The sequence below is a fragment of the Notamacropus eugenii genome, chromosome 5, assembly GCF_028372415.1.
Source record: "Notamacropus eugenii isolate mMacEug1 chromosome 5, mMacEug1.pri_v2, whole genome shotgun sequence".
In the NCBI taxonomy this organism is placed as follows: Eukaryota; Metazoa; Chordata; class Mammalia; order Diprotodontia; family Macropodidae; genus Notamacropus; species Notamacropus eugenii.
In genome coordinates this window covers 69,948,418-69,957,059 of record NC_092876.1, presented here as the reverse complement: position 1 = coordinate 69,957,059, position 8,642 = coordinate 69,948,418, and the positions used below count along the sequence as shown (strand labels likewise).

General features: G+C 38.2%; 1 non-coding gene across 1 annotated transcript; it reads right to left on the bottom strand.

The window, feature by feature from the left end:
• Positions 1-7,076: 7,076 nt before the first annotated feature.
• Positions 7,077-7,180, bottom strand: LOC140509309 (U6 spliceosomal RNA). Its single transcript, XR_011968641.1, has one exon. It is a non-coding gene; the product is annotated as a U6 spliceosomal RNA (small nuclear RNA).
• Between the last annotated feature and the right edge of the window lie 1,462 nt (positions 7,181-8,642).

Here is an 8,642-nt window from a genome sequence, read left to right as displayed (position 1 = left end):
TATCCTTTAAAAGCATTCATCAACAAAATAGGAAAAAAAGATTAATGAATTAAATCAGCATTTTAAAAAATTAGGAGCCAATAAATAATCCTAAAATAAGCACAAAAGAGGAAATAGTAAAAATTAGAGGGGAAATAGATAAATCAGAAACAAAAAACACAGAAATAGTAAATAAAATTAAGAGCTGGTTCCTTCAAAAGACTAATAAAGTTGATAACCTTTTAGCTAATCTGATTAAAAAGAAGAGAGCAGAAAATCAAACTAATAAAATAGCAAATGAGTGGGATGAAATCACAACAAAATAAGAAGAAATAAAAAGAATAATCAGAACATATTATGTACAATTATATGCTAATAAAATTAAGGATGCAAAAGAAATAAGGAATGCCTTCAAAAATATAGAATATCCAAACTACAAGATCAGATAGAGAGCTTAAATAACCCAGTCTCAGAAAAGGTAATAGGAACTACAAAAGGAACTACAAAAAGAAAAATGTCCTTGTCCTGATGGATTCACAAGAGAGTTCTATCAAACTTTCAAAGAACAGTTAGCAACCATATTTCACAAATTATTCTCAAAAATGAGAAATAAAGCTTCAGAATCATTTTATGAGACAAATAGAATCCTAATACCTAAGCCAGGGAAATATAAAATACAGCAAGAAAAGTACAGATCAAGTGGGATTTATTTATACCAGGGATGCAAGGATAGTTCACCATTAGGAAAACAATTAACATAATCATATTAAAAACCACATGACCATCTCAATAAATGCAGAAAAATCCTTTGACAAAAAAAAAATAAACTCTATGCTAAAGCCCCCACAAAGCATAGGCATAGAAGGACCTTTGTTTAATGTCATAAAAAACATTTAGCTAAAACTAAAAGCAAGCATCATATCCAATGGGGATAGACTAGAACATTTTCTAATAAACATGGGAGTAAAGAAAGGATTCTCACTCTCCCTGGTATTATTTGATAGAGTTCTGGATATACTAGCAACAGCAATAAGACAAGAGGAAGAAATTAAAGACTTAAAGATAGGTAAAGGAGACATAAAACTATCTCTAGTTGCTGATGACACAATGGCATACTTGGAATCAATGAAGACACTAATTGAGACAGTTAATAGCTTCAGCAAAGTTGCAGGTCACAAATTAAACACTCAAAAATCAACAGCATTTCTATGTAATAATAACAAAACCCAAGACAGGGAAAGTCCAGTCCAAGTAACTACAAAATGCATAAAGTATTTGGGGATCAACCAACCAAAGCACACAAAAGGTTTACTTAGAGCCCATTACAAAGTGCTCCTTAAAGAAATAAAGAACAACTTAAATAGCTGAAGGAATAGTCAGTGTTCATGGCTGGACCATGTCAATAAAATAAAAATAGTAATATTTCTGAAATTAATTCATACTTTTAATGCTGTACCAATCAAATTGCCAAGAGGATACTTTACAGAATTTGATAAAATGACAAAATTCATTTGGAAAAACAAAAGATCTATAATATCAACGGAAATGATGAAAAGAGATAGAGATGAAGGGAAAATAATACCTCCAGACCTCAAACTATGTGATAAAGAAGCAAAAAGATAAATATCAAAACCATCTGGCACCAGTAAAATAATATAGAGCTAGGTCAATGGGACAGACTAGACAGGGGAAAATCAGAAAGAACAGAACACAAGAACCCCATCTTTGATAAAGTGGAGAATATAAATTACCTAGGAGGAAAAATCTTTTTGATTTTATTTAAAAACTACTGGAAAACCTAGAAAATAGAATGGAAAAATTAAGCTTAGTCCAACTGTAATTGCTGTTCAGGCATTTCAGCTGTATCTGACCCTTCATGACCCCACCTGGAGTTTTCTTGGCAAAGATACTGGAGTGGTTTGCCATGTCCTTCTCCAGATCATTTTATAGATGAGGAAATGGAGGCAAACAGAGTTAAGTGACTTGCCCAGGGTCACACAGCTAGGAAGTGTCTGAGGTTAGAATTTCACCACCTACCTGCTCAGCTTAGATCAATACCTTATACCATATTATACAATATATTTTAAGTGGATGTGCAACCTTAATACTAAAGATCACGCTATTTTTTAAAATGGAAGAGAAGATGATCATATACCTCTCACAGCTATGGAGATGGAGTCTTCATAAAATAGAATCATTTTGGAAAGCAATTTGGAGCTATGCAAATAAAGTGACTAAAACTTCCATACCCTTTGAACCAGAGATTCTATTGCTGGGTTTATAAGTCAAGGAATCCTTCAATAAGAAGAAAGTCCCCCATCAGTATTAAAATATTTATAGTGGCACTTTTGTCTGATAGTAAAAGAACTGGAAACAAAGTAGATGCCTACCAATTAGCAAATGCATAAAGAAATCATGGTACATGAATGTAATGGATGTTACTGTGCTATAAGAAATGATGCATGTGATTAATATAGAAAAGTATGGAAGGATCTATATGAACTGATGCAGAGTGAAGTAAGTAGAACCAAGGGAATAATATACTCAGTAACTACAACAATGTAAACAGGAACCACACACCAAAAATCAAAAGTGGATGAACAAAATTATAAAGATCAAGAATGACTAGAATTAAGAGATATGAGAAGACATCCCCAAGCTACCACTGCACAGAGATGGGAGGCACACAGGGGTTTCATATCACACATATTTTTAGACTTTTTCAATGAAGTCATAAACTGTGTTTGACGGGTCCCCTCACTAAAACATGCATGTGTGTATAAATATGTGTGTGTTCACGTACTAGTTGTTTTAGGGAATAGTGCTTGTGGAAGAGAAGGAAAAGAATATTTGGTATAACTATCATGATACCAGAAATTAAATATATCAACAAAAACTTATTTAAAAAATAAAATTATACTAATAAAATATTTTATCTATTACCAAAACAGTGAATGTTGCAAAATTACAAAGAATAAGCATGACTTGAAAAAAAAAAGATAAGAAGACACTCCCATTGTACCTTTGCAGAAGTAGGAAGCAGATAAGTATTGCAGATTACACATATCTTCAGACTTTTTTGATGTATTGATTAACTATGTTTATTTTTCCTCTTTTTCTTTCTTAAATCATAAAAATAGTATTTATTATATGAGATAGTTCTTGGGGAATGAGGGGATCAGGATGCTAGAGAAAACTACGGTAATGTAAAATAATACATCGGGGGGAGGAGCCAAGACAGCGGAGTAGAAAGACACATATATGCTAGCTCCGAACCCACAGCCCATAAAATATCTGTAAAGAAGAACTCCCAACAAATTCTGGAGCAGCAGAAGCCACAGAACAATGGAGCAGATGAGATTTCTGTCCCAGAGAGGCCTGAAAACCTGACATGAAAGGTCCATCGCCCACTGGACCCGGAGCAGAGCCCAGCCCTGCCTTGGCTGCGCGGCACCAAGAGGAGCGGATCTGAGCAGGCTTCAGGGACAGAATCTGCAGCAGCCACGCAGGTCCCTCCACCCACAGGTGGCAAGGGTCGGTGAGAGGGTCTCTTTGGCTGGTCGAGAGGGGAGTGGGGTGTCCCCATAACTCAGGCCCCCCAGGAGGCAGCAGCAGGGGTGGCAGCAGACAGGGGTTCCCCAAGCAGGCAGGAGCTCGGATCCATTGTTAAAGGTCTCAGCATAAACCCCCTGAGGGAACTGAGCCCTGTGCGGTGGCCCTGCCCCTACCTGAGCACCTGAACTTAATCTCACACTGAATAGCAGCCCTGCCCCTGCCCCTGAAAGCCCTGAGGCTGGGAAGCAGCATTTGAATCTCAGATCCCGAGCACTAGCTGGGCAGATCTGGAGGCATGGTTGGGGTGGAAAGAAAACTCAGAAGTCAAGTCACTGGCTGGAAAAATGCCCAGAAAAGGGGGAAAAAATAGGACTATAGAAGGTTACTTTCTTGGTGAACAGATAATTCCTCCCTTCCTTTCTGATGAGGAAGAACAATGCTTACCATCAGGCAAAGACACAGAAGTAAAGGCTTCTGTATCCCACACATCCAAAATAAATATACCATGAGCTCAGGCCATGGAAGAGCTTAAAAAAGATTTTGAAAATCAAGTAAGAGAGGTGGAGGAAAAACTGGGAAAACAAATGAGAGAGATGAAAGAAAAACATGAAAAGCAGGTCAACACCTTGCTAAAGGAGACCCAAAAAAATGCTGAAGAAAATAACACCTTTAAAAATAGGCTAACTCAATTGGCAAAAGAGGTCCAAAAAGCCAATGAGGAGAAGAATGCTTTAAAAAGCAGAATTAACCAAATGGAAAAGGAGATTCAAAAGCTCACTGAAGAAAATAGTTCTTTCAAAATTAGAATGGAACAGATGGAGGCTAATGACTTTATGAGAAACCAAGAAATCACAAAACAAAACCAAAAGAATGAAAAAATGGAAGATAATGTGAAATGTCTCATTGGAAAAACAACTGACCAGGAAAATAGATCCAGGAGAGACAATTTAAAAATTATGGGCCTACCTGAAAGCCACGATCAAAAAAAGAGCCTAGACATTACCTTTCATGAAATTATCAAGGAAAACTGCCCTGATATTCTAGAACCAGAGGGCAAAATAAGTATTCAGGGAATCCACAGATCACCGCCTGAAAGAGATCCAAAAAGAGAAACTCCTAGGAACATGGTGGCCAAATTCCAGAGTTCCCTGGTCAAGGAGAAAATATTGCAAGCAGCTAGAAAGAAACAATTCAAGTATTGTGGAAATACAATCAGGATAACACAAGATCTAGCAGCTTCTACATTAAGGTATCGAAGGGCATGGAATAGGATATTCCAGAAGTCAAAGGAACTAGGACTAAAACCAAGAATCACCTACCCAGAAAAACTGAGTATAATACTTCAGGGGAAAAAATGGTCTTTCAATGAAATTGGGGACTTTCAAGCATTCTTGATGAAAAGACCAGAGCTGAAAAGAAAATTTGACTTTCAAACACAAGAATGAAGAGAAGTATGAAAAGGTAAACAGCAAAGAGAAAGCATAAGGGACTTATTAAAGCTGAACTGTTTACATTCCTACATGGAAAGAAAATATTTGTAACTCTTGAAACTTTTCAGTATCTGTCTTAAAAAAATGAAATTAAGCAGTGAGAGAGAAATATATAGGGAGGAGAAAGGGAGAAATGGAATGGGGCAAATTATCTCTCATAAAAGAGGCAAGCAAAAGATTTTTTAGTGGAGGGAAAAAGAAGGGAGGTGAGAGAAAAACATGAAGTTTACTCTCATCACATTCGACTAAAGGAAGGAGTAAAATGCACACTCATTTTGGTATGAAAACCTATCTTACAATACAGGAAAGTGGGGGAGAAGGGGATAAGCAGGGTGGGGGGGATAATGGAAGAGAGCGCAATGGGAGGATGGAGCAATTTGAAGTCAACACTCTTGGGGAGGGACAGGATCAAAAGAGAGAATAGAAGCAATAGGGGGCAGGATAGGATGGAGGGAAATATACTTAGTCTTATACAACATGACTATTATGGAAGTCATTTGCAAAACTACACAGATATGGCCTATATTGAATTGCTTGCCTTCCAAAGGGAATGGGTGGGGAGGGAAGGATGAAGAGAAGTTGGAACTCAAAGTTTTAGGAACAACTGTCGAGTACTGTTCTTGCTACTAGGAACTAAGAAATACAGGGAAAGGGGTATAGAAAGTTATCAGGCCTTACAGGACAAAAGAGAAGATGGGGACAAGGGAAGGGAGGGATGATAGAAGAGAGGGCAGATTGGTGATAGGGGCAATTAGAATGCTCGGTGTTTTGGGGTGGGGGGAGGGGACAAATGGGAAGAAAATTTGGAACCCAAAATTTTGTGAAAATGAATGTTAAAAGTTAAACAAATTAATTTTAAAAAATTAAAATTAAATAATATATCAATAAAACTTATTTTTTAAAAAAAGAAAAAAGCATTAAGAATGTCTAAGATGATTTCTAAAGTCCCTCCTAGCTTTAGATCCTCTGGAGCTTCCAAAACATAATAAGGGTATGAAGATTTCTTGAGCCTTTAAGTTTAGGTGAATTCACATAAAGCAACTTTATAAAATGTAAAGCCATAAAAAATCTCTAAGGGTTTGTTTTTCGGTTTTTTTGCCATTTCTAGAGCCTTACCCAGTAGGTTCATTCTACAAGGGGAGGATGCTGAGCCTGATAAGGAGACTTCACAGGGCTACAACATCCTATGCCCAGAGATCTTGTCTTGGAAGGGACCTCAGGGGCCATCTTGTCCACCCACATCTTTTCAGAGAGGGCAAAGCACAATTGATGTTTCCAATTATCCTATGGTCATCACACAGAAGAAGAATTAAGAGTATTTCACAGGACTACAGGGGGAAGAACTAGGATGGAAATATACAGGGGGGAAGGCTTCATCTTGTAGAGAGGAAAAACTTTCTCTCTACAAGGACCGTTTAAAAGCTAAGAGTAAGTTCTCCATCCCTGGAGGTGTTCAGTGGAAACTCTAGCACCTTATTGTAGAAGGGAATCTGTGCTCTGGGATGGATCAGACAAGATAAAGGAGGCTAGTTTAGCAGAAAGAGAGAGGAATGTAAAGGCAGAGGCCCCATGTTAAAGGCCAGCTCTGACAAACTGTGCAATCATGGGCAAGTCACTTCAACTCCTTACACTTCCCTCCCCTAATAAAATGAAGGAATTGAACTATATGATCCCAAATAGCCTTTGTGGGAAGCTGGTGGCACAGTAGATCCTGGAGTCTGGAACATGTGAGTTCAAATCTAGCCTCAGGAATTTACTATCTGTGTGATCCTGGGCAAGTCACTTAATCTCTATTTGCCTCAGTTTCCTAAACTGTAAAATGGAGGTGATAATAAGAACACCCTTGTTGTAAAGATCAAATTAGACAATTTTTTAACAAAACCCCATAACTTTTGATTGACCCCAAATCATAACGCCAATTTGACAAAAGATTGAATTTTCCCTTACAATGTAGTTTTCTATGATAGGAACAAGTTACAGAAGTACAAATACTGTCAGCTAAATCAAATATGGCAACGGTATTCCATAAGACGAGAGGAGGGGAAAAAAAAGAAAAATACGGAACGCTTCATGAATTTGTGTGTCATCCTTACGCAGGGGCCATGCTAATCTCTGTATTGTTTCAATTTTAGTATATGTGCTGCTGAAGTGAGTATTGGATAATATTTTCAAAAGAAAGAAAAAAGACAGGAAGGAAGGAGGGAGGGAAGGAGGAAGAGAGGGGAGGGAGGAAGGGAGGAAGGAAGGAAGGAAGGAAAGAAGGAAGGAAGGAAGGAAGGAAGGAAGGAAGGAAGGAAGGAAGGAAGGAAGGAAGGAAGGAAGGAAGGAAGGAAGGAAGGAAGGAACATGGCACAGTACCTGGCACAATGTAGCTGCTATGTAAATGTTTATTTTCCCTCTCCACCTCACTCCCCTACAATTCTAAAAATCCTATGCAGTCAGGCCAGCCAAATTCCTTGGCATTCTCTGGCAAACAGCTCAGAAGAAGCCTCCCTGCTGCCATCTTTTGGTTAGGGTGAGTATGGAAGGAACCCGGTCTCAAAATACAATGAGTTTCCCCAGCACTAGCATGACTTTAGCTTGCTGGTATACCAATCAGGATCACATGCACAATATGTGAATGCTCCATTTCACTGCCATCATTGAGTCTCCTTCCTTGTCATGGTGTGGGAAAGTCAGTCAAGAAGCGACTTTTTAGACATCTACTATGTGCCAGGCACAGCTCTAGGGCTCTGCTTAATACAAAGGCAAAAACCAAACCGTTCCTGCCTCAGGGAACTTGCATTCTAATAGGGAGATAATATTTGCATATCTAAGTACATGTAGAATATTTACCAAAAAATACAAGATAAATGAGGAAGAGGACATTGAAGTCTGGAGAGGGCAGGAAAGGTTTTATGTAGAAGGAGTTACTTGAAAAGTTTTGAAGGAAACAAGGTATTCTAAGGGGTAGAAGTGAGGAGAAAGTTCATTCCAAGGATGGGAAACAGTGCAAAGGCCCAGAAAGGGGAGGCTGCTTATCATGTGTGAATAACAACAAGGAAGGCAGAAAAGATTGGATGGTGCTAAAAGATGTAATATGTAATAAAGTTGAAAAGATAGGATGGGACCTGGCTGTGAAGGGATTTAAAATCTGGACAGAAGATTTAATGGTTGATCCTAAAGATAATGGAAAGCCATCAGAATTTATTACACAGAGGAGTGATATGGTCAGACTTCCACCTCAGGAAAAATCACTTTGGTAGATGAGTGAAGGATGGATTGGAGCAGGGGGAGACTTAAGACAGGGAGAACAATTAAGAGACTACTAAAATAGTTCAAGTGAGAGTTACCCAGACCTAAACTAGGTTAGGAGCATGAGTAGAATGAAGAGGATGGATGACGGGGGAAAGGAGAAAAGGAAAATGAATTATTAAGTGTCTATTGTGTGCCTGGCACTGTGTTAAAAGTTTTACAATTTAATTTGATGATGATGATGATGATGTTGTCATTACTGTTGTGTTTGTCCTTTGTTCTCAAAGAGGACCGATGACATCACTAGGGTGATACCTTAACGTGCAAGTGAATTTGATGAGACAGACTGTAGAAGAAAAAACAAGGTTTGACGATTGGTTGGAT